The sequence below is a fragment of the Biomphalaria glabrata genome, chromosome 16, assembly GCF_947242115.1.
Source record: "Biomphalaria glabrata chromosome 16, xgBioGlab47.1, whole genome shotgun sequence".
Classification (NCBI taxonomy): domain Eukaryota; kingdom Metazoa; phylum Mollusca; class Gastropoda; family Planorbidae; genus Biomphalaria; species Biomphalaria glabrata.
In genome coordinates this window covers 31,363,620-31,382,101 of record NC_074726.1, presented here as the reverse complement: position 1 = coordinate 31,382,101, position 18,482 = coordinate 31,363,620, and the positions used below count along the sequence as shown (strand labels likewise).

At 33.8% G+C, this 18,482-nt stretch overlaps 1 pseudogene; it reads right to left on the bottom strand.

Annotated features, from left to right (window-relative positions):
• Window positions 1-18,482, bottom strand: part of LOC129923309 (dynein axonemal heavy chain 6-like) — a 95,113-nt pseudogene that overhangs the window by 17,565 nt on the left and 59,066 nt on the right.

The following is an 18,482-nucleotide window of genomic DNA, read 5'->3' as shown; positions in this document are numbered from 1 at the left end:
AGTAATTGAATAGCAGTTAGATATAGCGACGTTTTAGAAAGACTGGACGGATTTCCCAGTGCTTAATAAAGTCCCATTTTATAGAACTGAATGTTGTTATCAAGTCTATCTATTTTGTAATGTTCTGTGGCTAATGTTAAAGTAATAATTGCACAACATGAAGTCAGATTAGATTAGCCCACAACAGCCAGCAAAATAGATGACCTTGACATCATCTGCCATAAAGATTGCAAACTCTGAAAGGGGAACTTATTCTGTGTCAATATCATATCATAAGCAATCTTCTTGTAATTTGCCTCATGAACTATTCGTTAAATAAATCTAGGCTTCAGATTTCGTTTACATTAAACCTTTTATAATATCAGTAAGGTCTTTGTATACAATACTATAAAACATACTCATTAATTATTCTATATTTAAAATCTTATTAACATGTACCTTGATTATTATAAGCAGTTTATTGAATCTTTCAGTTTCTTGCATCAATACTATGGTTAAAGAGTTTATGCGACCTTTGGCGTCAGGCTAGTGAATAAAGAAACAATATTTTGCAATCAATTTGTCAATTACTACTAAGCATATCAAATATTATTGGAAAAAAAACAACATGGTTTTTGATATTTTAAAAAATATTGTATGCACTATTATGTTGTTTTTCTTTAAATAAGAAGCTTTTAATAATGTAGTAGTGTCAGGTATTATTGCATGCCAAGAGAGCAATCTATGATGTTAGGTATTGCATGATAAAAACTAAGACACTACTATATAAAGCTAGACACTAAAGCATCACAAGAACTAAAAGACTATCATGTAATACTAGGAACTATGGAATGATAGGATCACTAACAATATTAGAAACAGAAAGGCCTACTAAGAATTAAAAGGATGGCCCAATAAATGGGAATATGGAAATCCATTGCTGGTGGCCCATACTTCAATAGGGGTGATGGACTGTAAGTAAAGTAAGTACTAAGAATTAAAAGGATGGCCCAGGATAAAGGAATATGGAAATCCATTGCTGGTGGCCCATACTTCAATAGGGGTGATGGACTGTAAGTAAAGTAAGTACTAAGAATTAAAAGGATGGCCCAGGATAAAGGAATATGGAAATCCATTGCTGGTGGCCCATACTTCAATAGGGGTGATGGACTCTAAGTAAAGTAAGTACTAAGAATTAAAAACTACCATTTTTACTTGAAACTAATAATATTAGTACGTACTGTAAACATATTGGGATTCGCTCTTTCAATATCCAGTTTGTCAATCAATCGATCCAGGACAGCCTCAGCAAGTTCATAAGTAATATCATCATTAGATATCCCACCATCAGCTGCTACGATTCTCGGTTGAACATCAAGTAATGTAGCTAGATAAAAATTTGTTTTACTCCTTTAGTTCTGCATGAACAAAAATTTTTGTTTTAAATTCCAAACATCTCACCCTTTTTTTTGTTGATTTATTTGAATAAGAAGAATCAATTGATTTATTAGTGCTGCTAACAAAACAGTAGGCTCAAGGTAATAGGTGAACAAAACAGATATATAAAGTAAGAGTTTCTAACTGGTTTGAATGTTCTTCTTGAACATAATCAAATGTGGTTCTCCTGAGATCAACAAAAAGAAAGTTCTAAACGACCCACAATCTGAATCTTTTTAGAGAGAAAAGTGGCAAAGGAGTCTGTCCATAGAGCATAAGACTCACTGTTGGCTACAATGTTGTAAGCCATAATAAAGCAGTGTAAAAAAGATTATATGACAATTTATTATATGACAATGATTTATATTCTTAACTAAAGTATTTCAAAACAAAACCAGTGTAAGTGTATATAGCAGTAAATTGCGACTGTTACCAAAACAAACACAGACTTACCAAGTAAAGCATTGGTTTCATTCAACTGAAAGGCTATGTTTGCATTCTCATGGAGCCCAAAGATTTCTGGCTCATCTATAAGTGGTAGAGATTCAATGTATGCCTTGACAGTAGCCAATGTCTTGACAAGAGGTGGATAGTAAATACCTTCAAAAATAGATTAAATTTAAACAATTACCTTCCATGGCCCATTGTATTTAATACAAAACAACATAACTTTTTTTTCTCAAAGACATTATTTCTTATGAGGCTGATGACTTTTGGTAAGCAATTACTTTGCTTTTAATTACTAATGAATAATACATTTTAAACAAAAGAACAATTCCCTCTCCCCCATACCTGAAATAAATCAAGGTTAAGGGCATGTATAAATCTAGTCAGAATATATAAAATTCTAATTAGATGATACAGATGCAGACATGGCAATATTAAAAAAAAGGGTAGCCTAGACTAGAATACTGGATCTAGATATTAATACAAGTAATAAAAGTTTCAAAGATGTAAAATGTTCTTGAAAAAGTTAATGTATTTATTGAACTTGTTGATGAATACATGCAGGAATATTTGCTGATGTATGTGTATTCAATATATAGATTATCTGGACCTCCAGACCAAATTTAAGTGTAAGAAATTTATATTTTGAAAAATTATAATGGTCAAACCAGAGTTTTCAAGTGCGGCCAATTAGCTAGTTATACTTAAACTGTAAATTTCTAAGAAAATTGTTAGAGCAGTTTTCAAAATCTGTGTCCATCCAAGTTTTTTTTTTTTTAACCCCTTTGCCAGCTGATAAGAGGAATAGTAAAATAAACAATGTGTATCACGAGCTAAAAAGTTCCTCAACCTGACAGACTAAAACAGTCTTAATCAAATCTACTTTCACTATGTTAAATCTTTGCTCAAGTTGCATAGGATTCTGAAGTCAGATTAGAATGGATTTATTCTAATTTATTATATCAATTTTGATTAGGCTCATACTTCAATTCTGTAACTGGTTATAATTTATGTATGTTTTTTTGTTTGCCTATTTTGCTTTGATCACTCCATGCAACTATTTTAAAGTGCATGTTACACCCCTCTCTATGACATGCATCTTAATAGCAATACAAACTTTTTGATCAGTTGTCAACGCTTCTAAACCCTGCAGCTTCTCTACAATCAATAGAGATCTAAATAATGTTGATGTGCCATAAGCTATTGACTATACCAGCATCTTAATCTTTTACAAATTATTAGTAGAACATTATACAAACTTACTGATGAGAAATCAATTTGGAATATTTGTATTTTACATCAAAATATGTTGATCTGTGTTAAGGACAATGTGTGTATGTGTGTGTGTACTGACTGAAGTAATACTTGCACAAAGACTAAAATGCTACTTTTGAGGTTGGATCACAGAAAGTCACAGACGATGAAAAAAGGAAACAGATCCTCAATTTAGTTTAGTTCTAGCTTAGACTTATACTTAGACTTAGGTCCTCCTGCGCCGTTTGGCGCATTGGGCGGCAAGCTGTCTCCATAAAGAAGTTCTAGCTTGAAACCTGCTAATAAACATCAACATCTGCCGCAAATAAATTAATAGGACTTCCCTTATAATGTACCTTATATTGAATATACATTACAATTACCTGATTCCGAGTATTTATATTTTGGTTTTAAGGTTTCAGGTCTGAAAAAAAAACTTTAAAATTGTCCTTAGACATCTTTGATCTTGGGCATCTGTCACTCGACCACCATAGGTAATCTGTGGTGATAAAAGAAGTTTTAAATCATTCAACTAATTGTGTATTATACTGTACAAAAAAAAAATCCTTCATGAATGTTAACCTAAAATTTGGAAATTAACGAATATAGATAAACATATGAAGTCTTTTATGGATGTATGTAGTTTGAAAATTGTAGTGGTATTTTATTTTAAAATGTTAAAATGTTTTTTGCGCAATTGCATTTTAAGAAATGCGATAATAATTAAATATGAGCCGTCTGTGGTCTAATGACAAAATGATACTTTTCTCTCTTGACTCAATTTAGCTAAGGCATCATTAGAAAGATGTGCCCACTTCTGTTTCTCCTTTAATCCAGCTTGGTCTCAAAGCCTGATATTGCATGTCTAGCTGCTGAGCAAAATCCATATAGAAAGTCTATAACCATTTTTGATATAATGTGCACTGTTTTGTCATTTTCACTCCACATGAAGTGGGCATCCATGTCTGGTCAATTTCAATTACAAAATTATTAATTAAGTTGTCTCAAACTATTACAATAATTTCCTTTAAAATTTTTCTTTTTAATTACACGTTTATAGCAAAGTCATGAAAAGTCAAGAGATAAATATTTTTGGCTTATTGTTTTAGAAAGAAACTAAAATATTTATATCTCATGCTGCGCAAATGACAATACACACAATACTCTACCTCTCCTGTTATATAGATCAGTATCTCCCAAGGGATGTAACCATCTTTACAAAACATTTCCATGTTGAGCAATGCACACTCTCTGTCGCTATCACTAAAAGCGTACTAAAATAAAAATAAAAATAGATACGACTTATTTATAAGAAAAACTGTATACATAAATAATTTTTTTTCTAAAAAGATAATATTTTGAAATGAATTACTTTAGGAAAGTGAAGAAATGATCATCCAGAGAGGACTAGTGATATTCAGAAACCCTAATATAAAGAGAGAGAGAGAGTTGCAGATTCAAGACAGTCTAGCACAGTGGAGTCCAGTACAAGATCAGTACAGTACAACAGTTATTCAATTAGAAATTTTGTGTTGCCAATAGTACACTATTTGGCATGTAATACATTAGACTCAATAAAGTATCAGCCTATTTGGAATCTGAGTTGCCACATTCTTGCAATTGGTGGTAGCTGTTTTGATTTCAAGAGAATACATTTTTCTAATACATAACTTCCTTTACCAGTTGATTAATGTCTGTCAGGAGTCTTTTTTCCAAATAAGATTTAATAACAATATTATATAAGTAATCATCCAGCTTCAATTACTTCTGACTCTATACTGGTATAGTCTTTCACAATTGTTATAAGGAAAGGTCAAAAAAATTATTTTCAATATACCAGGTAGATGAATTTTCTCGAAAAAAAAAAGGTTGTTAGACAATAATAAATGTTTAACAAAATTTTTTCCTAGTAACCTAGAGAAAAGTTTTTAGTTTTGAATATCCAGCACTAAATGAAAGTTAATATCTTAACACAGTCAGATGCCACATGCCTAATTAGCATTAATTAAGGCCAACTCTCGTCAATTTATTATTTTATATCAGCTTCATGTCATAATTAATTTAATGGGACAAGCCTTAATAAACAAGTTGATTCTTTTGGAAAAAAAACAAACATTAATTTCTAATAATAGCAAACATTAAAAACAATAATAATAATAATAGCAAACATTAAGTTCTAATAATAGCAATAGAAAGACAGAAAAAAAAAAAAGAAACCCTTATTCTCTACCCTAAAATTCTTAAGCTTTTTCTTTAGGGCCTCACTGGGTTTTTTTTCCAGCTATTTTTTAACATAAATAACTTATTTTTTTTAAATAACTTCATGACACATGTGGCTGAGATTGCTTTTCTATTTCTTTTCATTGTTCATATTGTAAGGTTTTCTTTGCTGGTAGTGGTAATGGCAATAAGCACTATACTACTACAGCATTCATTTTCATGACTGACGGATTATATATATATATATATATTACTATGAATAAAGATAGGACAAAAGCAATTAAGAAAACTACATGACAAATGTAGAGAGTATAGATTCCCTACTCATCATGAACTGCCAGGTTTCTTTTATCCACTTAGTTTGCAATCTTAGGTACCTAACCCTGATTAAGTGTTGCCTGAAAAAGTATTTTGAGCACTAGTGCTAGCTCGTGGCTTAGTTCTTTAAATTAAGCTAATATGAGTTTTCTTTGCCTCAACTCTTTTCTTCTGACCCACACATAAGTCAGCTCTGCAAAGATCTCTATCTGCAGCTGTGCAGATTAGGCCAGATCTGACCATATTTGACAACAGAGTCAACAAAAAAAAGTTAGCTGTGATATTCATACTCTCCTGCCTTGACTACTGCAATCCCGTGCTAGCAGGTAGGTATACAGGACAACATCATTCAGCTAGAGCAGGGGTTCTCAACCTGTGGGTCGCAACCCCCCTTGGGGGTCGATTGACAATTTGCCAGGGGTCGCCTAAGACCATCGAAAATATAGATTTTTTTTTTCTATTCTTCTATTGCTGTGTGTGTGTGTGTTAGGGGGGTTGCGTCAGAGTGGGGGATTCTAAAAGGGGTCGCCGACCTTAAAAGGTTGAGAACCACTGAGCTAGAGCAAATTCAGGACAATGCTGCAGGAATGGTCCTATGAAAAACAAGAAGTGATTCTGCTACTGCTCTCTTGTGTACACTCCATTGAATGCAAGAATTGACTACAAAACTAAGAATGTCCTTTTACTTTAGTGAACTGATCACTCAATATGTCCCTCAGAGAGCCCTGCAGTCCATGGACTCAATGTGACATGTTTCTCACTCAAAAGTAACAGTTTGTGGCCCTTTTCAGTGCTTGTCTAAAGGTTTCAAACTCCCTCCCCATTGATCTCAGACAAACAGCTTGCTTCACTACTACATTCAAGAAGAACATAAAGACCTATCTGTTCAAAACTTTTTTAGATTAATGTGTCATTTTAACACTTGAGTTTATGTCTGTTATGTAATAGCTTTAATAATACCTAAAAAAAAAAAAAATTAATGGGTCCTTACACTAATAGATAATATTCCAGTTCTAGTCTTAACATTACTCTTGCTGTAATTTTATGGTTCTACACTCTAACTGTAATATTCCAGTTCTACAGTCTTAACATGACTCTTACTGTAATATTCCAGCCTAATGGTCCAAATTTTTTCCTCTCAAGAATAACAGCATGAAAAAAACAAATGCCAAAAATGATCTTCCTCCAGTCCATTCCCAGAGCTGTTATAAAAAATGTTTAATTTATATAGAAACAATAACACAAGTTAAGTCAGTCATTATTATTACTAATCTTTAAAATATCTTTTTTTTTGTCCTTTTTAAATTAAAAAATCAACCTACTCTATAATAACAAATATGGAAAAGCTCCAGACCTTTGTTAACAGATGCCTACGCCGCATATTAGGAATTATGTGGCCAGAAAAGATAATTACTATCAATTTGTGGGAGAGAACTAGACAAAAGCCCATAGCCCAAGATGTCACAAAACGAAAATGGAGCTGGATAGGACACACCCTACAAAAACCAGCTACCAATGTTGCAAGGCAGGCACTTGACTGGAACCCACAAGGAAAGAGGAAAGTGGGCAGACCCAAGCAAACCTGGAAGAGGTCAGTCATCAGTGAAGCTGAGGGTACTGGAATGACATGGGAGCAGATGAAGAAAGCTGCTCAAAACCAAGTTCGGTGGAGAGGTGTGGCTGCGGCCCTATGCTCCCCTGGGAGTGCACAGGATTAAACCCACATTATAATAATCCATACACAATACATAGTGTAAATAATATTATTACTATTAACACAGAGGACTACATTATCATCTCTCAATACTATCATAGTGTTGGAATTTATTGTTAATTATTAAAAATTTTTCTAACAAAAAACAAAAAAGTCTTACGGTGGTCTTCAAAAAATGAAGTTGACATATCTATGAATGCCCTTCTTAGATTGGCTCTAATGCCCTTAGGTGGCTCATTAGTGACTTTGACACTATTCTGAAGAACACTGACAGGGAAATGTTTGGCAGGCATTGAAGACAGATAGAGTCTAAAGTTGCTGTGTAAAAGTGAACTGGTCTCCTGGATATTTTTAATAATGTCTTCCATGGCATTCATCCATGAAGCAGCTAAATGGCAATTCTAAAAAGAATTTAATAAGTTAAATTTAAACTAAATGTTTTGGTTTAAATAACTTTTTAACGCAAAAAATGTTAAGTCTTTTAAAAATAATACAATCAAATTTTTAATTAATATATTTATAAATCTGGGGAAAAAAAAATCTATGTTTATTCAAAAATAATAAACATTGATTTCTGTTTAGTCAATGGCTAGGAGAGATTATAATATAACAGTTACCTATATACTTTTTGAAAATGACGATTGGAAAGGTCTAAAAAAAAAAAAAATGCTAGCTTCTGTTCCTTACCTGTACAAAAACCCAGTCACCAAATTTGGTTGCATTCTTGATCATTGTATCTGCCACTGGACCTTGACCTTGGCCAAGTGAAATTGATTTCACACTATAAGTGAATAGTTAAAATAAGGAATCAAACCTACAAATTACTTTCTAAATGTGATGAGGATTTAATAAAAACAACCACAATGTAATTAAGCAATAACTAATCATCCATAAATAAAATTTAGGAAATGTCATGTCTTTCGTTAGCTCTAATAATAACATAATAATTAAATTTCCCTCAGGAGAAATTCAGAGAGAGACAGACCCCTTTACATCGTTTTCGTTGATCTTACTAAAGCCTTTGATATGGTCAGCAGAAGTGGCCTTTTCAAACTCCTAAGGATAATAGGTTGCCCTCCCAAACTACTGAAGTTCATTGAGTGCATTCATGAGGAAACGAAATGTACTGTCAATTCAATGGAGCCCAATCAACACCTTTTGAGGTAAGCAGTGGTGTCAAGCAGGAATGTGTGCTTGCACCTACTCTGTTTGGCATATTCTTCTCCTGTCTACTGCATCATGCGTACAACAACATCAACGAAGGTGTGTTTCTCCATACAAGATCCTCTGGAAAACTATTTAATGTATCAAGGCTGCGGGCAAAAACCAAGGTTAGGAAGCTACTTATCAGGGAACTCCTGTATGTTGATGATGCAGCTATTGTGGCTGATTCTGATATTCAGCTTCATTTCCTAGTTGACAAACTATCTGCTAGCCAGAAGTTAGGCTTAAACATTAGTCAAAGTAAGACTAAGATACTAGTCCAGAACACAAATACTGCACCTCAAGTAAACATTAATGGCCAACCACTAGAAATTGTGGATCACTTTTGCTATCTCAGCTCCATCATATCCAACAATACTCTACTGGATAAAGACATTAACAACAGGATAGCTAAAGCAATGGCCACCATGTCACAGTTGCAGAAAAGAGTGTGGGACAACATATTGCTGACTAACAATACTAAAGCCCTAGTCTACCGGACCTGTGTGTTGAGCACCTTGCTATACGGAAGTGAAACTTGGTCAACTTACTCATGGCAGAAAAAAAGCTGAATGTCTTCCACCTCCGATGCCTAAGGCGGATCTTTAAAATAAGGTGGCAAGATAGGATAACCAATAAGGAAGTGCTACAAAGAGCAGGATGCCAGGACATGCGCTCTGTTATCAGCAGCAGATGCCTTGGCTGGCTTGGCCACGTTCGTAGAATGCCAGTAGATCGACTTCCACAAGATATTCTGTATGGTGATCTAATAGAAGGCAGGAGAGCCGCTGGTCGCCCACTTTTACGTTATATGGATGTATGCAAACGTGACATGAAGCTCTTCAAAATCGACACTAGCAGCTTGGAAAAAGTAGCTTTGGATAGATCTACAAGAAGAGAGAGCATAAAGGAAGGGTCTCGGATTGCAGATGCCATACACTACAGAAGCAGAAAGAAGGGTGATAATGCAATGGCGCCTGGTGATCACATATGCCCAACCTGCGATCACAGCTGTGTATCAAGGATTGGCCTCTTTAGTCACACAAGATGTTGCAAAGGGAAAAGATCGTCTCTCCTGACGTAAAATGCCACAGAAATTTCCCTTAGCCAGCTTGCTCCAAATTAAAAGTTATACAAAGAAGATTTTATCAAATATATAATTAAACTGTATAAAGATAAAACAAATAAAAAATTGATAGGTTTCAAATAAGTAACACTTCTATCCTTCTGATGGTATTTATATTGTATCATCAGAGGGATAACATACCATCAGAACTTTTAAAATACAATGGCTCAAATATAAAAAAATTTTTAGGACTATCTGCCAGAAAATATGGGATTAAAAAAAATATTGCCACAAGAATAGAACCAAATTTTTTTTTATTCCACTGCTCCAGAAAGAAAACTTGAGACAATAAAAAAACAAACAAACTATAGAACGATAAAGTCTAATAGTTATCCAAGCAAAATAATGCTGAAAATAATTTCAACAGACTCAAAAGTTCAGGAGGTCCTTTGCAAAGGTAGAAGCATTCTTGAACATATATTTAACATTAGACTGTTAAAGGAGAAAATGTCTTTAACAGCTAAATAAACTGGTACACGACTTCACAGATTTAAAAAAAACAACGTTTGACTGGTTTTGGCATCATGGTATGTGGTAAGTGATGGGGGAGTTCAGCTTGGATAAAAACATTATCAATAATATCGAAGCCCTATACCCTAAGGTAAACAGCTCAATACTTCTGAACAACAAAGTTGGAGAAAGTTTTAGGACAGCCATTGGAGTGAGGTAAGGATGCATTATCTCTCCAGCTCTTATTAACATATTTCTGAAGCATATTATGATGGAAACTCAAGAAGGATTTACTCCTACTTGACCATATGGGCAGTCTTTGTCCATCTCGGGTTTGAAGAGGATATAGACCTCATTGGGGAAATTTCAGACCAGGTACAAGATATTACTTCAAAACTGTATATTAGAGCAGTCTGCATGGAAATCAGTGCTGATAAATTCAAAATACTAGTTTGTGCTGGAGATATAATGAGATGTTGAGGATGTTGGGGTACAGTCGAACGAACTAACATTAGAAGAAGTTGACTCATTTAAATACCTATGGTCAAACATTGGAAGAGATGGACTTCAAATCAATAAGAAATAAAAACCCTTTTAAGCTTGGCAGTTGCTGTCATAAGCAATCTAGAGAATCTGGAAAAGTAACAGCTTCCAACAAAATTAAAACTGCATTCTTCCCTAGTGGTCTCTGAACCCCCACATGGTTGTGTAAGTTGGATACTGAACACAGAAAGAAAAAATTCAAATAAATGCTACAGAAAAATGCTGGGTTTTTACTCTTACAAGTCAACACTCTGGATGACAAAAAAAGGAGGAACTTCTCAAGTCTATAATGTGAAAAGACAAAGCTGAGCTGTTTCAGTCATATGGGTAAATTTGAGGAGATTACAGAAACTCTTGGAAAATGAGGAAGCAGGGGGAACACTGTAATAAGAAACTCTCAGTCTAACTAGAGTTAGAGCCTTGACTTTGTGAATGAGATGATGTAGATCTACTTGTATTAAAAGCTAGTGTTGCAAAGAAATCTAGTTCCCTATTTTGTTTCGTTTAAAACTTAATTTTCAAGAAGTAACTAACTGATATGAAAGGGCAGCAGACTGACACCAGACAAAAAAGATGTCACAAAAATGGCAGCAGTTTCTCCATGTAAGCTTTATGTTTCTCTTTTCCATAACAATCATATTTAAATTCCCATAGAATTTAGCTTAATTTAAAGAAGACATTTATGGTAGAAAACTAATTTAATGAATATATTTATTGAAAAAATGTCTGTGTTTACTTTTCATGAACTCCCATATCTTTAGCAAAATGTAGAAATGATGTCATTGGATCTGATCCTGGGGAAAGAACGAAGACAAGTGGAGTAGTCTTAGACATACTTTCATAGAGTTCTGGCAATGTGACAGGAGGACTTTCAACAAATTGTTTTCCTAAACATTCAGAAACAAACTCTGTCACTGCAAATGTTGTCTAGGATAAAAACAGAATTGACATAAAATAAAAGTTAACAATAAATCCAAAAAGGATATAATTAATTTTTATTCACATAAAACCCAAGAAAAATATCTTTGTTGAAAAAAATGTACACACAGTGATTTATAGTTAGAAGATTATTTTGATCCTAACTGCTACTTTTTTCTATCATTTTCAATGGATCAACAATCTCAATAGCCCCAAGATATCTATTAGCATTGAAGGATAACCCTGGCATCAATTTAGATTAATCTAGATCTAGATCTATTCAATTAGTCTTTCTACCTCAACATTAAGTTAATTCATGTTACAGAGAATATCAACTCCTTTTAAACATTTGAACATTGTGAGTGTAAGCATTGTTTTTAATTCATCATATTGTAAAAAGCCAGAATGAGCCTTTAACTGGGGAAGAAGTTTGGTTAGCAGGCCATAGATCTAGATTATCCATTTGACTGCCCTAACCCAGGGATCTAAGATGTGATGTGATTTTACAGAGAACCTGTGCCACAGAACATAGATCTAATATTTAAACTATGACCATGGTAAGAAAACTTAAGGCTATGGCGCAAGATCCTTTGATCCCCTTTGCCAGTTTCACAGTTAGAATAGTAGGTCTATGTACTGGTTTGTAAGACATGAGTGTGATGCTCTTTCTTGGGCACACAACAAAACTTTTAATTGAAAACTCACCCTTTCCTCACGGAAACCTTTAACAAACATTAAAGCTGTCAGGCGATCATTCCAATTTCCATTAACTCTATCTGGAAGAGGCAGATCACCATCGTTATATTCAGGGGGGATCCAAGACAGCATAGAGAAAGCGCTCCGGAGGAGGATTTGCTCGAACCTAAAGTTTTTTATATAAAAAAAATCATGCTTTCTCAGTTATAATCTATACAATTTTAAAACGCAAAAACTTTCACAAGCTTCTTGCATTCATAACATTGTAAAACCTAGACCTAAAGGCCCAAGTCAAGCTGAATATAAAATACATCCTTGTTAATAAAATGAGCCTTTTTAAAATTCTTTAACAGTTATTGTAAAGAAAACACTTTTTTTCTCTTGCCTCCTGTTAGGAACATAATAATACAATAGAGTCGAAATACACTGAATGACTACACAACACACATCTCTAATATTTGCTGAACACATTCTTATGGAAAGTTACAAGCACACGTTAACATAACAACAACAACTGATACATTAAATCATTTTCATAACATTCACCCCATACGCCCTCCAGTTCAAATTGTGCCTAGGATTTACAAGGAAAGAACTAAACTAACCATACACCAAAATAATTGTTATCTTGTTCATTTTCTTTATTTCCAACAGTTATTGTATAAACTTTATGTCCATTGCTTACATAGATTGATAAATCATTATGTAAAATGGGAATACCCACTAGAGAAAGTGAAATAAAAAACTTTATTTTTGTCACAAGGCACTATTGTTTTGTTATTGTCACAAGCACTACAATTTTTGTGTGAAAGATGCCAACTCACTTAATTGTTCCTAGTTGGAGGCTCAAATTTACACTCTTGAATTTAAAGGTTTATGTCTGCATCTTCTGCCTGTTGTTCCTTATGTCTGTATCTTCAAGGTGTTTTTCTTATGTCTGCATTTTCTGCTAATTGCTTCTTGTCTTAATCTTCATGCTTGTTTCTTTTGTCTGCAAGCTTGCTGGTTGTTTCTTAAGTCTGAATTTTTGTGGGCGTCTCCTTAATCTGCATCTTCTGCTTTTGTTTTTTTTTATGTTTGCACTTTTGTGGTTGTTTTTTCATCAGGTAAATGCATTTCGACCTCATGAATATTATCACCATAGGGTTCAACAAAAGCTGTTGCATTTTTGGTGCAAAGATAGCAACTATCTGCTCTTTATTTTACGATCTTCGTTTGGTCCATGTGTTCAGCTTTTTAAGATAGCAATAGAGCTTCGTGAGTGAGTTTGTAGTCAGGAAATCCTGATATGAAATCAAGAACTGACCAACCCAATAAATGTGACTAGACTAGTAACACTGGAACTAAAATACAGAGAGCTGTACACAGTATACATTAATGATTTCAATGACAGATTTTTATTATAGATTCATCCAAATGTGTTCAGACTAATGTGAATTCTTTAGGACCATAAGAAATATAGTGTTCATCACTTTATGTGTATTGGCTCACCAGGCTATATACTATTACAGAAAATGTGTTTGGATAGCATTACAGAGTAAACAGAAGGGGTAGCAAGAGACTCTTGGGCACAGGATTAAAACAATGAATCTAGAATGACAAAACTAAATTTAGTCATCCTGTATGGAGGCCCCATCAGTTTCTTTATCAAATTGCAATATACTGCAGACAATTTAAAAATTATAATCACAGAATTAATGGGAAATAAAATAATGTAAGAATTCAAAACATTAAAAACACATTTTGTTTTTAAGAGATTGGTAATGAGCCTGGGCTCACGGAACCCATTTGTGCCATGGTTACTATGCCACAAACTGTAAAATATTTTGTATAATTTAAAACCACAATAAAACAATTTAATATAAGACAAGTGATTAAGGCATATTTCTCATTCCAAATGCTAGGACAAATTCTAAAAAGTGCTATTTATTTCCTACGCCTGAAATGGGTTGCCTAAATCAGCCAGAAAAACAATGCCTTTGCAGAGTTAAGTCTCTCATTATTATGTACAAATAGATTAAAGAGACAGATTTCAAAGAATGAAATGATCTTTTTTGAAGATATGTCCTAATTATTAAGATATGTAGCCTTCAGTTTGATTGAGACTGATTGTTTTAATATTTTTTTATATGGGTAATGCATTTTGTTATCATTATCATTACCTCAGGGCCTTCATCCAGTCTTATCCATACAGGTGTTTTATCCAAATCATAATGGATGTAACGGAAGTCTTCAAATGTGTCACTCATCTCGCAGGCCATTTTCCAAACATTTAATGGAAGCCACGTTGTGTTTTCTGGTTTGGGGACATTTTGCTATAGAAAATGTAATGGCTTTTAATTACAATAAAAGAAAAAAAGTTTTTATTTTGATAGAAGTTGTGTGTTCTATAATTGTTTAACCTTCCACTTTCAATGAGATTCTAAATAATCCATAAATATGTCAAGTTGTCAGTGGTGACAAAGTGTGTTGATTCGCAATGGTTATATAAATTTAAACTCTCAAATCTAATTGATTTGAATAAGCTACAATCTTTAAGATGTACAGAAAATTCTGTGGCATTCAGCATTTTACATCTCTTGAAATTTACAATCTTCCCTTTTTAACTTCTCTTCTGCATAAAGAGGCTAATCATTGATACACAGCCACGGTCACAGAAAATCACTATTCCATACAAGTGTACTATTATTTAAAACTTTTTATTCCTAATGTATATAATAAAATGATAACATATTTATATATCTCTAGAAAGTCATTTCATTTCTGTAAAGGCATTTCCTAAAATAAATGAAGTTGAAATAAGAGAAGAAGACAAATAATAATCAAAATGTCTAGTACCTTCTCTATACCTCCAATAGGTCCAGGGAGAAAAAAATTCCACTCCAAGGGAGTTATTTCCCCTTCAGTTTTCATAATCTCTGAGCAAAGCAAAAATGAAAATACAAGCTTGTGTTTTTCAAAGAGACCTCTGAAAGAAAATCAAAGCAATCACTAGAGGAATATCTCATTTCACATGTCACATTAATCTGTAAGTAAGATCAAAGTTAATTTAGTTAATGAATTCTTTAAGATTTACAATATAAATAATGGGTACTTGACATTAGCTAAGAAAAGGCTAGCTTCATAACATCCTTGTTAACCATCAGTAATAGAAACAGATGACCTTTGCATCATCTGCATCTGAAGGATGTGAAAGGGGACCAAGCATACTACAAAATAAAGCATGACCCACAAAACCATATACTAGAGGCACTATGAGATATATTTGATTATTTTATGGCCTCCTTCAGTCATGAAACAACTATTGGTCTCATGTAATTGAGATGAATACATAGGCTATGATTGGAACCATGTCACACACGCAGCAGTCCTCCCTCCCCTTGCAACCAGCTGATCTATCCAAATGAAGGTTAATGCCAATAAAGTTAAGGAGTAAATTTTATCGGCATCCCAGACTCTGCCAGGGTGTAGCACTGTAAGCTGCCCAAGGGTCACTGGCTCTTGATTTTTCTTCAGGGTTGACTCCTGAAAACTTTCCCCATGTTTGGATATAGCTGCAATGAGTAGAGATTTGAATTAGAGTTTTCCTTCTCCTAGGTGGGTAGCCAGCAAGCTAAGGAGCCCCTTCCTGCCTGAAGATTACTTGTTAAAGCACCAGTGCTCTTCTTGACAGATAACAGTTCAAGCCGGATCCAATATCTGAGTTGGACTAGTTGTCAGAGGCTAGTTGAGATGCATGCCTTTGGAAGCATTTTATAGGCAGTGGAGTGCTTTTTTTGCATTACACCAATTCCAGTAATGTCAATATTACTGAAACCATGAGACACAATGCAGGTAACAATACAAGAATTACCTAGAAACATTCTTGTAAATACATACTGTAGTCTCTTCTAAGCAAATGTCCAGTCGTGTTTGAAGGTCATCGGACTTCTCACTGGTTGAGATTGTATTGTTAAATAGCTGAATAAAATTTTAAAATAATAAAATGGTTAAGATGTTTCTGACTAAATCCTAAGCATTTGAAACATTGGAAAAATAAAGGCTAAAATTCAAATTAAACTCAGACATGATTGCCTAACTTTGGACTGGACCAATTTTCCTTTCAGACAATCAGATGATGGGGAGGGAGATTTTTTTTTTTTTTTTTTTTAAATTTTATTAGTAATGTGGGTGTAGGGGAGAAAACTACTCTATTCTAGCATCATTTCATTTTTCAAATTTGTTTCAGATTTTCTAAAAAATACACCAAACTAATTTCTACTTCATACTCATACAGATGGCTCCTCGGTCCTTTTGACTACTGCCTAGTCCTGTTTTCGAACCCTACCAATTTATTACAGAGGCACAGATGACAAAAATGTTGACACCTTGTAATTCATTCTTTTAATCACAAAGAAACAATGGATTTTACAGAAGAATCCCATCTAGCCTTGTCAAGAACCATAGCTGCAGTGCTAAAATTTGTTGCAGGTTGGCGTCATTATCATCTTATATACCGTCATTGTCATCTAATATACCATCTAGCAAAGCATTCATGGATAATAAAGATTATTATTATAATCGGTTTACAGGGGTAATGTTTAAAGTGGTTCTGCCCATCAGCAACACAATACACAAAGAAGCTAAACATTTTATAATGAATTTTCTAAATTAGTTAATAATGACACTGTATTTCAAACTTTAACTGTAAATAATGGATATTTTGGATAAGACATATACTGATTGTCAAAGAATATGAGAAAAAAACACATGTGCTTATACATGAGTAAATTATCTGTTTTTATTGTTATGACTATCTATCTGGCTGCCTGGAAACACTGGACTCAGATTGCCGGGTATCAACTCTAATAAACTATGTCAAATACTGTACAGTTGGAAGTTTGAAAGACTGCACAAGCACTTCACTGTAGAGAACCTTACAAAAAGGTACTGCTCTACTTAATTGAATCATACTAGACTATCTGTTTTGTCCAGAACTGAACTGAACCTGGACTCTACCAGACTATCTTGACTCTGCCACCTCTTCTCTTTATAGAGGGCCAATGAAGGCCTTCTAGGAAATGACAGAATGTCCCCAGACCTTTTTTAGACAAATCACATGACCACATCACAACCTATTTTCAAGTAGAGTGTTCCTGAAGGGCCATCCCTCATCCTGGTTTAATGCTAGCAGTAGATGGCTTCTGTCACCTGTGTGAGCGTGTCATATGCACTTCTAACCTTACCCATATCAATAAGTTCATTTATAACAATATCCTTTTTAAATACTTGCAAAATGTATATGAAGTAAATATGGGTAAAGTTAAAAATTTTACATTTATGCATGGGCCCACTACAATTTGAAAGAGACCAACTTTGGGTACTAAGATCAATACTTATTGGTTTAGGAATGTAAATTACACATACTAATGTGATGATTTTATTGGCTTATCCATTCCTTTACCTGTTTAAAATACTTGAGAGAGAATTGATACATGGGATCTACTTCCCCCATGTCAGACACCACAAAGTACATAACCGAACCCCTCACAGCAACACAGCGATATTTCTCCCAGGCCACACTGATCTTTTCTTCTGTTGTCTCGGATTCAGCAAGTCTTTGTTTGATAACTGTTGAGGTGACCTGTCAAGAAACAATTCAATGTAAGTCTTTGATAACTGCTGAGGTGACCTGTCAAGAAACCATTCAATATTTTTCTTTAAGTTGATCAGAATTAAAAACTAGTTAATACATGTCTGCTATACATTTTACATCTGAACTTATTTCAACAAGTGTATCTACACTGTTACTTGATGTTTTTACTTTAAATTGGCAACTAAAACCAATTTTTTCCCAATAGCAGTAAAATTTATTGCTAGACACCCTCATGATATAATTTTCTGGTAACATTGTTAGACCCATTTTAATCTTAGAATTTTGTTTAACTTTATGAACATTGTTTTTTCTTGAACCAAGTCTAATAAAACATAATGGTATTTTTTCTGTTTGATTTCTAGTCTTCTACATCTTTGTTTTCTAAATCACATTATAATTATATGATCATTATTACATATTAAACTCTGCTAGCGGAATTATAAAAAAAAATTAGTGCTGTGTTACTTCTGCCGAGAGATATAAGGAATGAGAGATCCTCAAGATGTGCTTGGGACATTTGATTGATGCTTTAATGGTCATAA